The sequence below is a fragment of the Strigops habroptila genome, chromosome 10 (assembly GCF_004027225.2).
Source record: "Strigops habroptila isolate Jane chromosome 10, bStrHab1.2.pri, whole genome shotgun sequence".
NCBI classification, from domain to species: Eukaryota; Metazoa; Chordata; class Aves; order Psittaciformes; family Psittacidae; genus Strigops; species Strigops habroptila.
This window is the reverse complement of record NC_046359.1, coordinates 19,542,831-19,558,157: the sequence shown is the minus strand read 5'-3', so window position 1 is coordinate 19,558,157 and position 15,327 is coordinate 19,542,831. Positions and strand designations below refer to the sequence as shown.

Genomic DNA, 15,327 nt, shown 5'->3' with positions numbered 1-15,327 from the left:
GGCAGGACCGCAGCGGAGCAAACACCGCCGCGGTTTCACACGTGCTGGGCTGTGGCGGGCAGTCCTGTTTCACACACGTACAGCCAGGGTGTTCGTTTTCAACGGCGTGAAGGTCCGATCGGGCCGTGTGGGGAGCGTCCGCAGGCACCGCCATTTTATGTTTCTGTTCAGCGAAGCAGGGGAATTAGAGCTAGCTTTACACAAGTAGCGTTTGAGCCTTTGGACCTGCAGGTAGCCCATGTGTGGTTACTGGTGAAAGCATGGCCGGTTCTATGGCTGCAGACACCATAGGGAGTAACCTTGCTGTATAACCCGGTGGTAGGGTAACCTTACATATAACCGTGTGAAGAAATAGCAAAGCAAAAATCCAGTTGGCAAAAGCATCAACGGGAGAAAAGATGCTTTCCCTCTGCCAGCGGATTGGACGCACCAACTGCCCCTTTATAGCATTTAGAAAAGGTGCGGTTCTCAGCAGGCTGTGGATGGGTCCTGGAGACCAAGGTGCTGCTGGGAGGAGGATGTACCACCCCAGGGGGATCCTGGCTGCCACTGTCATTTCTGGCTGTAGGTGTTTAGCCACTCTTTGTCAGCTAAAGCTCCTCTTGGCTGCTGAGGGTATGAACCTGTGGTTCATCTTGGCCATATGTGGGAGGACTCTCTACAACTACCTGAAAGGAGGATGGAGCAAGGAGGTGGCAGGTCTCCCAAGTAACAAGAAGAAACAGCCTCAAGCTGCACCAGGGGAGGTTTAGATTGGATATCAGGAAAATTTCTTCATTGAAAGGGTGGTCGGGCATCAGAACAGGCTGCCCAGGGAAGTGGTGGAATCGCAGTTCCTGGAAGTGTTCAAAAACCATGTAGATGAGGCCCTTAGTGACATGGTTTAGTGGTGAACTTGGCAGTCCTGGGGTAATGGTTGATGATGCTAGAGGTCTTTTCCAACCTAGCTGATTCTGTGATTCTGTGTTGGCAGTGATGCCTTACTTTGCCAGCAAAACAGTAAACCTCTGGACAGGACGTCCATATCTGCTTTGGATGTCCATCTGCTCCTTTAGCTTGGCAGCTAGGAAACAAACTGATACAGTAAACTAAAACGTTTTGTGGGGAAAAAATTGCTTCTCTATCAGGGAACACCAAGGAAAATATGACTGCATCTTAAAAACTGCACGGGTCAAAACCCTTATCTGAAAAGACAAGGACTCCATTTCCAGCTAACAGTATTCATTAACTGGAAGAGAGAAATGCAGAGCGCTGGAATGACTTCTAGTGAATTGTTTAGTCTTCTTTCTCCCCTGTTTGTTGCCTGTCTACAAGATGCACTGTGAAGAAAAATGAGAGGAAAACATAACTTCTAGCCTGTAGTGACAGGAGAGAGAGATAAAATTCACATTATATGAGTAAACCTGAAGAATAAAGACCCAAAGTGTCACTTATTTGACTTAAAAATTGAATTTTGGCATTAAAATATCAGACTTACTAGACAAAGTAGTAAGACAACACTACAGCTCAGACCTCCTCAGTGATGCAGTTTATCTCTTCATGCAGTTATCTGCAAAAGACAGGAAAATCCTTTTGAGCAAAAAGACTGTGATTATCTAAGTGTCAGAAGCAATGTTACGCATGCGTGAATACTGGAGAAAGTTATGCCTTACCTGGTATGTTTTATAGCAATTTGCATTTATCTGAGTCGTTTGGACAGTGAGAAAGTATGGTATGGAGATACTCCATGATACTTGCTAAGATCAGTTTGGTAAAGGGGCAGAGAGGAGTAGTGGGCACCATTACCACAAAAGAATTATAATGTGTGAACCCAGGGATTTCTGCCTTGTAAAAGTGAAAGCCAAGTTGCTTCAGCCCTTAATAGGAGCACAGACAACTTTCTCAGAGAAGAACACAAACCAAAACCATTGTCTACCAATCTGTACTACATTTACTTTATGCCATGACATTTTCCTATCCTTGTATGGGAGAAATATGCTTACAGAGCAGTCTGGTTTCTTGTCTTTATGGAAAATGCCATTGTCTGTTTAGTTTTCAAAGGTGCAGAAATAGTCAAGATTAAAGGACAACTAATTTTCAGCCATAAAAGAGAACTGAGAAAAGACTAAAGCACCTTAGATTCAGAGAGATGCAGAGCACCCCACACAGATGTTGCTACACAAGTCCTGCATGTCTCCTGCATTTGGCACATGCATAGCTAAGGTGGAATAAAGATGTGCAAATCCTCCAGAAGGAACTGGAGGGCTCTCGCCAATGCTTCAGCCCATGAGACCATCCTCTGTTAAGGGAAGACTGACTTAATGTTCAGTAGGAACAGACTGTTTTCACTAGAGCTAAAATTTCAAAGTTTATTTCTGTTTTTTTGTGGGTTTTTTTTTCTTTCCTAGATTTCTTTCTTGGTACAAACTATACTGAAATAGATGGGATATGAATCATGCAAAATGAATCGGTAACGATTAAAAATGCTCATGTATTCATGTGCCAGATTTCTGCAGTTTTTATAATCTCTATGAAAATTTTCATAAACTTGTGAATATCAAATGAAGTGATGATGAGAAGTTCACCCATTATTTACCTATGGAGCTTTATTAAACTTATTTTAGGACAAACAGAACAATTGCCATTAACAGGATAAGCTTTACAAGGTATCTTAACTTGCTAGTAAGAAAATCCTGGCTAGAAGTGCAAAAATGTCTTCAGCTGGAATGAAAAAAGAGATTCAAATAAGACTGTTAGGTTATTTTCACAGCTGAGAGTAAAACCAAAGGATCTTATGAAACTGTCCAGTGCTCAGAATCACCCATCTTTACATATTTAATGAGAAATTTAAATTCTTGGTAAACAGATTAGGATTATTAAATTATTAACATTATTCAAAGCCTTCTGAAGTTGTAACACTCCAAATGAAGTACATAGTAAATTTTTAATATATTTCCAGTTAAAATTATTTTTTTCTGCAGTAAAGTCAACTTTTGTGAGCATTCAGGCATGTAAATGTGTGGGTTTAGGTAAGTGCTTCCTTGGAACAAGCACTTACTGCAAGAGTCATTCCAGCAGTTTCAGTAGGGCTTGTGGAGGTTTATAGAGGAGGCAACATGTCTCTCCAAAGATCAAGATACAAGGGAACATTAACAGCTTTGAGAGAGGTTAGAAAAAGTTTGAAAACTGCTTGCTTCATATAAGCAGGGAACACTGCAGAAACTGCAATGCATTAACCAGTCCTCACTGTTTTCCGTCTGACCACTGTGCTGGTGGTTCAAGTAAGCAGATTTGAAAGGTGGGGAGAAGCAAAGCCAGAACTCTGTCCTGTGCCAGGACCTTTTTTTGGGTTGTGAAACCTTAGTTGTTGGTTTCAAGCGTTAAGGTTGGCTAGTAGAAGTAAGCCACCAGGAAATGTGAACATTCATACCATTGGTACAGCTCTGTTAGTCAGAATATTGTCCTGATAATATAGATAGAGAAGGTACACTAACATATAAGATGTGAAGGGTTGTTTCTGCAGAAGAATGAATTCTGGGGGGGGGGGGGGGGGGGAAGGAAGATGCATGCAAGAATTTCCTTGGCTAAATAAAAACCATCTTGGGTAAGAGTTTTATGTGTGTTCTGAAAACCACAGTATCTTCGTAGAAAACTAGAAAAAATGTCATCTATGAGGACCTGACTCTCATTTGCACTAATGGGCCAAGGTAATGGCGATTGAAGAGGTTATCTTAGTGGATAGGTTTAGAAGAGATTTGTAGTCCCACACTCAAAGGGTTTCTTATTAAAAGGTGCAGAAATTTAATTAAGGTTCCATTAAGAGAACAGTTGGCTGGCAGGAGACTTGAGTCTGCTTCCTTAAAAGTCTACCATCAAGAAGGTGGGAAAAGCAGATTAATCTTAACTTAGATTAATCTTTAACCTAATTGCGCAAGGCTAAAAAAATTGCACAAGATGAGCTGTCAGAGCTCTAGCAGAGCTGTCAGGGAGACCAAAACTCTTCAATCTGAATAGACAGTAAAGAATTGCTGGGTGTAGCAGAGCTTGTAATGGAGAATATGATCTTTATGAATAGTGAGCTGAAAGCCTTTTCAACTTGCCCATCTCAGTGGATCTTCTGGATTCCTTCCTCCTGCTTACAAAAATGTTCCTCCCTGGTTAGAGCAAGGTTGTACTAACCCCACTAGCATCCACATCCAAACCGTTCAATTAAAAGGATTTAAGTGGAAAAACATACTGCAAGTTGGTATAGTAATAATGGAAGTGTCCTGGTATTCTGGACTGAAAGTAAGAATTGTTTTACAGTAAGAATAATCAATCACATGAACAACCTCTCCAGGGATGTGGTAGAGTCCCCGTCACTGGAGGTTTTCAAGATGTGACTGGACAGGGCACTAGATAATCTGATCTAGGCTCCTTTTCCCACAAAAAGTTGGACCAGATGATGTTTTGAGGTTCCTGCCAACCTGGGCTGATCTATGATCCCATGATTTAAAACTATTTTACAAAGATACTTAATTTTATCCAGAGTTATGTCTTTGATTAAGATTAGATTCTAGCAACGGGAACAGTACAAATAGATCAGGCTTCTTAAATATGAATTGATGCATAAAAGCATCATTTTTACTAGAGGTACATGCTGATGGTAGAAGTATTTTAAACAGACAGATGTAACTGCAGTGATGAAATACGTTTCACCCTGAATCTAACTATAGCTGTGTTTCTAGTATCAAGACCACAGACAGACTACTAAAATGCTTATTGAGTTGTAATGACATTATTGCCCCTTTGAGTAAATCACAAATTTGGGGTTCTGTGAAACAATGCTGTTTAGATGGGAAGTAAACACTATGAAGTTGACCTAAGTGCCAAGGAAACTACTGATAAATAGAATATCCAAATGCAGTCCTTTCCAAACTGGCATTGGTAACAAAACTCTTTCTGGCTTTGATGTGGACAGGATTTCAGACACATTTCTGTCTTTCTGAACAACAAAGTGAAGACAAGATTTTGCAGAAATTTCAAACCAGATACTCCAGCCTTGTGCACAAAAAATAACTCATTGTTTGCCTTTATGTTTTAGGAAAGATGAACACAGTTTTTGTTGCTCATTCTACTTCTGCTGGCTTGAACCCGCTCTTCTGGCAGCTTCCTGGTGTGCGTTTGCACCTGAGGATTGTTTTCTTAGTTCTGTAATCCTTCTCGGGCTGCACTCCTGTCTGGCACTCTTCTTCGTGTTCCACTCTTCTGTATTACAAGAGTTTCAATTATTTCACTTATTCCTATTGTTGACCACAAACGCTGCTTTACTGAGTACTAAGCGATAACTTTGCTTTTCTTGCAATATAGTATCTAAAAATGCTGATAATGTATTTTCAGCACAAATTTATCCTTTTACATAATTTTACGGTTAGACCAATCCAGTATTCTCATATGAGCTTTATTCCTCTCTGTCAATGCTTCACCATGCCTTCGCCCTCCAAGGATATCATAGAATCACAGAATGGTTCGGACTGGGAGGGACCTTAAAGATCATCCAGTTCCAACCCCCCTGCCATGGGCAGGGACACCTTCCACTAGACCAGGTTGCTCCAAACCCCATCCAGCCTGGCCTTGAACACTGCCAGGGATGGGGCAGCCACAGCTTCTCTGGGCAGCCTGTGCCAGTGTCTCACCACCTTCACAGTAAAGAATTTCTTCCAAATATCTAATCTGAATCTATCCTCAGTAGGGTATCAGTATATCAGAAGGTGTATCAGTAATGCAAGAATATGAAGATAACAATACATTTTATTCACACTATCACCAGCTATTTCTAAACATACATTTTCATATCTGTGGTCCCCATGTTTTATCCAGTGTAAAGTTTTTACTTTGAGCATAATGGGCCAAGACTGCTTTTATGCAGACAACCTGCCTGTTAAAAACACAAATTGAAAAAATGCAAAACCAACAGATTAAGAAATGAATTTTAAATGTGTATTATTTTAAAGTATGAAAAGGTACATGAAAAGGTGGTATCATGCTTCAGCAGCGCACAAACATGTAAATGATATTTCATTACTCTGTGCTGTAAGAATTAATCATTATTTGTACAACAATTTATCATCTATTATTTTGGTATTCTGAACTCTATTCACAAAAACCTCTTTCCCAATAATTTCAGGATGTAACCAAATTTTCTAAGACTTTGTAAAGAAAATAGGAAAAAGCTGGCTTTAGGCATAAGTTTTAGGCTAGTTTCAAATTAATTCTAAAGGTAAAATAGCTCTACTGGCTATGCTTTTACTTTCCTGAACTCTTTGATATGTCAGAAATGTCAGTACGAGAATGAAGTTTGAGTTGATAATATTGTACTTCCAATCATGGATGTAAACAGTTCAGATTGTTATATGAAAATAAGGCTGAAAAAACTGCAGAAGATCATCTTCTCCATCCCACTGCCCGAAGACAGGATAAAGGATACCTACATTTCGCTGGCAGTCAGTGATTTTTAAATGCTTATTGCTTCCAGAGAAACAAGTTTGACTTTATTAGACCTCCTGGTTACTTTTTAAATAATACAGCATCTATTAAAGGACAGACTGCATTTTTCAGTGTTAGTTTCAGGACCAGTTCTCTTGGAATACTAGAATAAATTTTGCTTTGGGAGAGTGGATTACTGATAAACACAATATAGATAAACACAAGTCCAATTAAAATGAGAAAATGAATACAGCTTAAAAAATGTGAACAGATGAAAGTTTTTTTATTATTTGCAAACACTGTGAAATGCAGACAGATCAAGTTTGGATGGGAGGTTGATAAATTGTGTGAGATTTGGGCTTATTATTGAACTCATTAATAAATGCAGTAGAATCTGGAATTAGGAAGATGGAAATAAGCAGACATCCTATCAGAATTCACTTTCTGCAGAACTCTGGTTTGTGTTGAGATGAGATGAAAGGTATAAGACATCCTGACATAGCACCGAGTCTGAAATCTTAACAGTTGGAGACTGTTGTCTCTGAGCATCCAGTTGTAGCTGCCCCATCCCTGGCACTGTTTAAGGCCAGTTGGATGGGGCTTTGGGCAACCTGCTCTAGTGCAAGGTGTCCCTGCCCATGGCAGGGGGGATGAAACTGGATGATCTTTAAGGTCCCTTCCAACCCAAATCATTCTATAATTCTATGACTCAGGCAGCCCTAAAACAGAACACTTAACTGGTTGTCCCTATTGTAGTTTTCCATAAAGAAATCAACTTCAGAAAATCATCAGTCCTTGCAAACAGCACTGAAGAGAGCTGTTTGTATTTCCCAAGTGTGATCTGAGGTTTTGAAATTGCAAGGTTTGTTCACTAGCATTTTTAGCACTCCTTGAAGGAGAATATTAGAGTTGAATTGGAAGCTCGATTCAAAACTTTTAAAGATCAACCATTCCTGACAAAAGACTAATCAGGCTACTTTGTCCTTTGATGCAGAGCATAGTGATGATATCAGCAGATGCACATAGGAGTCTTTATGGCTCTATACTTCAGTGTATTAATGTAAAGACCTTTGTCCTTAAACCCTGGGCTAAAATCATCTGCATGAATTTTGTAACTTGCCAAGAAGCAATCAATTTTCACTGATTTGGATGGAGGTAAAAAAAGGGTGGAATGGCATATCCACACAGACATTTTGAGGATCCTGCCACAGCATGCTGAGGAGAGGGAGCAGAGAGGAGGGAATCTGAAGTAATCAAACATGCTTAAATGAAGGGTTCAAAGATGGATTCATATCACAAAAATGCATATGTTAGTGTTTTTGTATTAGTAGTTGGGCCTCATTTTGGGCTTTGTAAAGGAGCCTTGTTTCTCAGATATTTAGGAAAAGATGAGCTTATAGAGAGCAACAAGACTAAAAGTTCTACAAGACAGCAGTTGCTTCACAACATGCTGTGATTATGGCGTAGGCATCTAACTTAGCAGGTTGTTCAAGGATGAGAGAGACACTTTTAATCTATATGGATCATTAGACACCCAAATGACACATAGCAGCAGCAGAACGGAAGGGGGCAGATAAACAAGATGAAATGCTGTGACTTAAGAGATATTTAAGTGTGCTCCATATGCCTAAATTTGGGTAGATGATTTCCAGATTTTGTGACATTTTGTTCATGTTTATTAAGAAATCTGCCTTCTTAATACTGCACAATTGTGTAGTTAATTTACAAATTTACAGTGCTGACCTTAGTTAATATGCTATTTTAATTTATAGTTTTAAGAAAATACACCTAAAGGATGTATCAGTAGAAAATTAATCTGCATGGACCTGTGTAAGCATACACTCCACTGTTAAGTCTTAACAGCAGTGAATGCATGCGGAAAGAAACCTTTCTCCATTCCTTCTACATATACATAAGGACTATCCCCAAATATTGTCCAAATACAGAAGAAAAGGAAAGTATATAACGAAATATAGTGGAAAGAAACTTAAAAACTTAAAATACTTAAAAAAAACCCCAGCCTTGCCTCATTTTTAACACAGATTCCATGAGCAACTTTGTAAGTGCTGCTTTTTTCTAGTTGTAGTTGGTCTGGGCTGTAGACTTCCAGGGATGTACTTACAGCCACCTTCTCACCAAAAGCTATCAGAGACCAAAAATGTCACTTCATCTCCTGTGCCCAGATAGTAGACATTCAAATCCATGCTGTGTTGAAAAGTTAGAGTGGAGCAAGAATTCTTAGAGTTAAATATAGAGCTAAATATTTCGATTTCCAAAGGATACGTCTGGCAGTATATTCCAGAACCACCAATTAATAACATGTATACATGAGCAGATGGATTCAAATAAAGGACCATGTTTTTACTTCTACTTACCCACACAGGAAGCTTTATTAATTCTCTCAAGCCAGTTCTTGCAGCATTAATAAGATGTTATTTTTAATTTTTATCAATATATTCCCAAAGTAGTCTATAATAAGAAAAGCAGAAAGAATACAGATTTGTGTAATTTAAATTTACAAAATATTATGCTGTATTTATTTCAAATTAATTTTTCTTACAGTTGTTATCTTTCTCATGATATCTACATGTACTTCATTCATACATATCCCTAAGTTAAAGAGAAATCTCTTGATAAGCTATGCCTAGTGGCTGACAGACAGACTGAAATCTGAAATTCAGAGAGATGGACTCAGATTGGACTTCTCTACAGTTACCAGGTGACTCAGTCAAAAAAGACATACCATGGTCTGTAGAGTGAATGGCACCTGCTTACTTAAATTCTCTTTTAATAACCAAGTAAAGACGAGCGAATACCTTGCAAAAAGAATTGCTAGCGTTTCCTGAGGCTGGAATAATGAATAAAAATACTTTTCTTAATAACAGTTATGTTTTACTATTTTATTAAATGTTTCATTATATGTAAGATAAACCTCAGAAGATGTCCATTCTGCCAAGTATTTCGTTGTTTTCCGCTCTGTTAAAAAAACCCCTTACACAGTGATTAGGTAAATAGTAACTTCTCTTACACTTTGTATTAAGGATGCACATTAAGAAATCAAGATGGTTTGGGATACAGTTTCAGGTAATGTCATTAAGAGAGCTTCACTGACATGCATTTACAAATTTAAGCTGTGATCCTAAAAATGATTTCACATTGCTGCATGAGCTCATGCAGTGAGAACCATGCACAGCATGCAGACCTTGTTTCAATGTGTTCTTTAAATAAACTTGTTGCTGTCTGGTCATTTCCCAGCATTACATCAATGAAAACTGGATCTAAAATAAATTCACCCAGATATTTAATAAAGACCATCCATATCTTAAATGTCAAATGAGAATTACGGATAACCTACCTGCACTGGATAGACTGATGAACACCAATATCTTGAAAGTATTCCAGTTATTTCACTTTCATAAAGCTTGTGTTCCACTCCAAATTTTTTAAACAAAATATATTAGCTTCTTGTTTAAGGTTACCATTTATTAAAAATATTATTCCTTTATCTGTTAAAGCCACATCAGTTAACACATTGTTATTTAGGCCCTGGGTCAAAGCATCTGAGGGAACTTTTATTTCTACCTAAGTTTTGAATCCATCATTTCTACAGAAAGTTCAATTTGATAATAAAACTGCTGTTTTCGGGGTAACAGTGACATTTTATTATCTCTGAAGAAGATAACTTGTTCAAATATCAAGGCCCAAACAGTTCTGTTTTACTACATTGGGATACAGCAAGGCTGACAGAAACTTAGAAATTTAAAAATTCAGCTAGTATAAAGCAAATTTGGGAGGAGTATAAGATTGCTAATTTTGGCTTCTGGAGAAAACGTGATGCAGGACAGAACCTATCCCTATTGGTACAAGCTGTTTGGTATTTCCTGAGAAGCTGCTGCTGAGTTTCAGAGGACTTAAGAAGCATAAGAGCCTCTTGCTGACTGCTTACCAAATACTGAGCAAAACTGTTGAGTCTGTCCAAGGTTCCAAAAGCAAAAGAAGCTGGTAGCTCAGTTAAGATTGTTTTGTTTCTTTTTTTCTCGTTTCACTGGAAAATATGTCTCCTGAGAAACTGAGTTGGACACTTTGGTTTTCATACCTTGTCTAATAATAATCATCCTCTCCAGTCTGACTAGAATTTGAATAAGTGTATGGGCTTAGTGCTCTCAAGAGGGGTGGTAAAGAGACTCTTGCATATGATTATTGGATATAAGTTGTTTTACCCCAAACTTACTTCAGTGCTTTTCTGTTAATATGTATTAACTTCCAGACTTACCTGAATAAAATATTTGGAAAGGCAAAAATGATGCAAATTCTGTTCTTGTAGATGTGAATGTCAGTGTCACTGGCTTCAGTAAAAGGTGTTTCCACAAAATAACCAAGTCCATGTGAGATGATTCAGATGAATCAATAGACTCTTCCCTTATTTGGAGGGGGGGGAAAAAGAAAAAAGGCTGTTTATTTATAAAGCAATTTCATTTTCTCTTACTTGATTATTCTGCATCTCAGTTGTCTATGAAAGCAGCAGTTAATAAGATAGAAAAAAGTAATACCAGAACTCACAGTATTAAGCAACAATTTACTGAAGCTGCCTGAATGCATATGTTCCCATTTCGGGGGTGGGTGAATTATTTAAGCTCTGCTGTGAAAAATGAGAGAAGCAGCCCATCTCTGGTTAGAGCAGCTTTTGAGATGGAGTATTGCTATGCTGCCATCTAGTGATAAAATAGAAAGGTGCACAGATAACGACCGAGGTAGAGCAAACCAAACCTACATAAACAGTACTGCCTGCCCCATTAAAAGTCATACTCTTTTCTTGCAATATAATACATAGCATTAATTACGTGATGAGAGTAAATTCTTTAAAAAAGAAGGTAGAGTCACGAAATAGTACTGAACTTATAATTGGCATTAAGAGAGTGTAAAATGGGTAAGGGTCAGATGGCAAATATGCTGCAGGAAACGTGCAGGTGAGAACCCCTTGTAAAATGTAAACCCAGAGCCATTCTTACCACCCCATGACAAAATTTAGCTCTGATGTATTTGGATTAGCTTCACTGAAGGCCTATGTAGGATAAAATTTTACAGATCACAAAACTTGTGGCAGATACCTCTGCTACACATAATTCCTGGTATGTTTAAAGCACTATTATTTACTGCTTTGCTCTATTTTATCACAAGCTCACAACCAAAATAAAAACTGTGAATTTTTGTCACTGCTGACCTGTTGCGTTTTCATGGCACACTGCAAAATAGGTGAGTACTATGTACTAGTAGAAAGGAAAAGAAGTAATTGCCCTGAAATGCAGTAATCGGTAATAAAAGCAGAGCAACTGACAGTATGAGAGTCCTTATATCAGTTCTAATGTTTAGTGGTCCAAAACACTGGAAATAACAGTGCAGGAGGGTTTCATCAGGGGGTCTAGCACAATAAAAATAGGAATTGAAGGGGATGGCACTGCCTCAGGAAGATCTTCCAGTTTGTCTGGAGACATTAATTGCCTTTTTGTGACTGTCCAGACTCACCAAAGTTTTACCACAATCCCTTTATTTATTTAAAAAAAAAATTAAAAAAAAATTGACAATAGTTGCTTGTTAAAAGAAAGAAACTCAGTCCTCCTTGGTAATCCTACAGTGTTCCCAATCTACAAATGTCACCTGATAGTAGATGCTGGAGTATGAGGAGGCTCTTGGATCCCTTTCGCTTTTCCCTCACCTTTCAACCATTTTGTTTATATCCTGTTTCCTATACAGAACAGGCAAACTCCCAGTCAAAGCATGACTGTAATATAAGCAATCATTAAAAGAGGAATTAATACTTTGGGTATTATTTTATCACATGTGTTTAGAACCATATTACTACTGCCATTGCCCTACTACTGCTTATCAAGCGTATAGTTAACTGTTCATTCACAGAAAATGCAGAATTCTTCATCAGGTAAAAGAAAATGTCTACGATGTGATACTTCGCAAAAATACCGAACTTTATCCTAAACCAGTTAGTGGAGACACTGGAAGCGGTTTAATTGCCTGAACTACCTTACTTCTATCTTGAAATTATGCCTGAAATATCAGCACAAAAAGTAAAAACATGCAGTCCTCCTTTGGAAGTCTAGAGAAGGGTGAAGAAGAGTATCTCTTAAAATATTATTTTTAATGAGGATGAGGTGTTTGACACAACACATCACACAGATCCTGAACTTCTAGGAATCATAGAATCATAGAATGGTTTGGATTGGAAGGGACCTTAAACATCATCCAGTTCCAACCCCCCTGCCATGGGCAGGGACACCTTCCACTACAGCAGGTTGCTCCAAGCGCCGTCCAACCTGGCCTTGAACACTGCCAGGGATGGAGCAGCCACAGCTGCTCTGGGTGGCCTGTGCCAGGGCCTCAGCACCCTCATAGTAAAGAATTTTTTCCTAATGTCTAATCTAACTCTCCCCTCTTTCAGGTTAAAGACATTCCCCCTTGTCCTGTCACTACCTGCCCTTGTAAAAAGTCCCTCTCCAGATTTCTTGTAGGCCACCTTTAGGCACTGGCAGCTGCTCTAAGATCTCCCTGGAGCCTTCTTTTCTCCAGGCTGAACAAGCCCAGCTCTGTCAGGCTGCCTCAGTAGCAGAGGTGCTCCAGCCCTCAGAGCATCTTTGTGACCCTCCTCTGGACTCACTCCAACAGGTCCACATCCCTCTTGTGTTGGGGGCCCCAGAGCTGAACACAGTACTCCAGGTGGGGTCTCACGAGAGCAGAGGGGCAGGATCACCTCCTTCAACCTGCTGGTCATGCTTCTTTTGATGCAGATTGGCTTTCTGGGCTGCGAATGCACGCTGCTGGGTCATATTGAGTTTCTTGTCAGCCAACACCCCCAAGTCCTTCTGCTCAGGGCTGCGGTTGATCGCTGTAAGGAACCCACCAATGAATGGGTTAGTAGAATTCATTAATAATTCTACAGAATACACTGAGCTTGGGCAAGTGAAGCACATAAGCACATAGAATTACATAATGTGATTTGCTATTTTTTATAGGATTATCTAAGCTGCTTACCAAGCATACTAACATTTTCTGCTTTTGGTGCTTAGAATATCTGCATTAGGGATGCATGTGTAACTGTCAACTTTGAGCTGATACCTACAACTTGACAATTAAGACTCAAAGACCATTCATTATAGTAAAAATTTTAGGTGATTTTTGATCTTGCTTTCTACTCCATGAGCTTTTATGCATATAAAGTAGCACAGTTACATGCAGTGAGTTTTTAGGATTGACAGAAAAGCCTACGTAAGTTTAGGTACTACGGTGAACTAAACAAAAGGCAGCTAAACATGTAGGTGACAAGTTGTCTTCAAAGAAAACTGAAGCACAGAGTATCTCAAAAAGAGGCCCAGACATAAGCCCCATCAACAGCTCTCATCATGGCCCTACTCCTCAACAGCTCTTCACAGAGCTGCGAGTGTAACAATTTTAAATAGCATTCTACAAATAAACAAAAACCCTCAAAACCTAAAATCCCACATCCTAAATTTGGATGCTCCTGAGACTACTGTTTTTCTTTTTTCAAGTAGGTTGAACAACAGGTTCCTGTCCCAAACTCCAAAACAGTCTGCGAAGTATCTGAGAACTCTGTTTAAGTAAAATAAAGGTTATTATTAAATGTATTTTGTCCAACTGATATAAGGCTGTTTATTACACCATTTTTTAAAAAATTCTTATGTTGGAATAAACTCTGGTATTACCAAATAAATTTCAATTACATACCTCTACAATCATATTAAATCAATCTATTAATTTCAGAATACACAACACTCAGAGCCAAGTTCCGTCTTGTTTCCTCTGCGTTCTTTCCATAGCAGCAGACTGAAAACAAAAACTTTCATAGCATCTAGTTATCTAACAACAAAAATGCCTTCACAATACAATGAATATTGGTACCTTTTTCTCCTGTTTCATTTTTATCTTGAAGATAGTAACAAATGTTAAAAAAAAAGAGATATAATGATGGCAATTTAAAATAATGATAAAAAATTAAAATAAAATACATTGAAATAAATTGTGGTGCCATGCATGCATACCTTGTGTCAGATACTGTACCAAAGACTAATTGCTTTCTGCCACTTGCTTAGGTCAGAAATCCATTCCTAACAAAATTATTACACATATTAATCTCTACAACTAATCATGTGGGATAATCTTTTAAATGAATCTTCATCCAGTCCAGAGATCTACCTGTATAGATCAGCTTGTACAACAGGTTGTCACATTTTAGGTCTAAATTAAGCCAGTACATTGGCATCCCTGTTTATCACATACCACGAATTCTAAATGTTTTTGCTTACACCTTTTTCGAACAGTTTTCTATGCAGGTGCATGAGGAAATCTGAAAAGAGACTTCTGTTTAATTGTCACACATTACTGCCAGTTACAATTTCTGAATATAATTTTCACAAAGACTAAAATTTGATTGAACTAAAGCTTAATAATTACTCTATGAAACAGACAATAGACTTCACCTTACTCACTATATACCTGTGCTACTGTTGCAGTATTGACAGGAGAGAAAACCTTGCAAATTTATTTTTCCTAAGACAGCAAAAGGAAATAATTAAAGATGTATGCAGGCAGTATATTTATATAAGGTATTTCCACTTCCAACTGGTAAATTTTCAGAACACATGCATTTTAACTTTTTCCTTAAGTGGCATCATTGCAACATACTCGTGATGGAATAATGGCAGTGTGATTCAGTTTGGAAGCATCTGCACTTTCAGGATCATATATCCACAAAATTAACTTCTAGGAAGTAAAAAAGAGACACAAATTGATAATTTTTTTTTAGCAAACACTAATATTCTATCACTGCGATAGCATTTCATCTTGTGACAGAACAGA

The 15,327-nt window shown here is 38.3% G+C and overlaps 1 long non-coding RNA gene across 1 annotated transcript; it reads right to left on the bottom strand.

Annotated features, from left to right (window-relative positions):
* Positions 1-48: 48 nt before the first annotated feature.
* LOC115613574 lies at positions 49-14,886 on the bottom strand. Its single transcript, XR_003993442.1, has 5 exons — positions 13,112-14,886; positions 10,718-10,863; positions 8,820-8,913; positions 1,478-1,549; positions 49-1,319 (listed from the first exon to the last, which is right to left on the bottom strand). It is a non-coding gene; the product is annotated as an uncharacterized LOC115613574 (long non-coding RNA).
* Between the last annotated feature and the right edge of the window lie 441 nt (positions 14,887-15,327).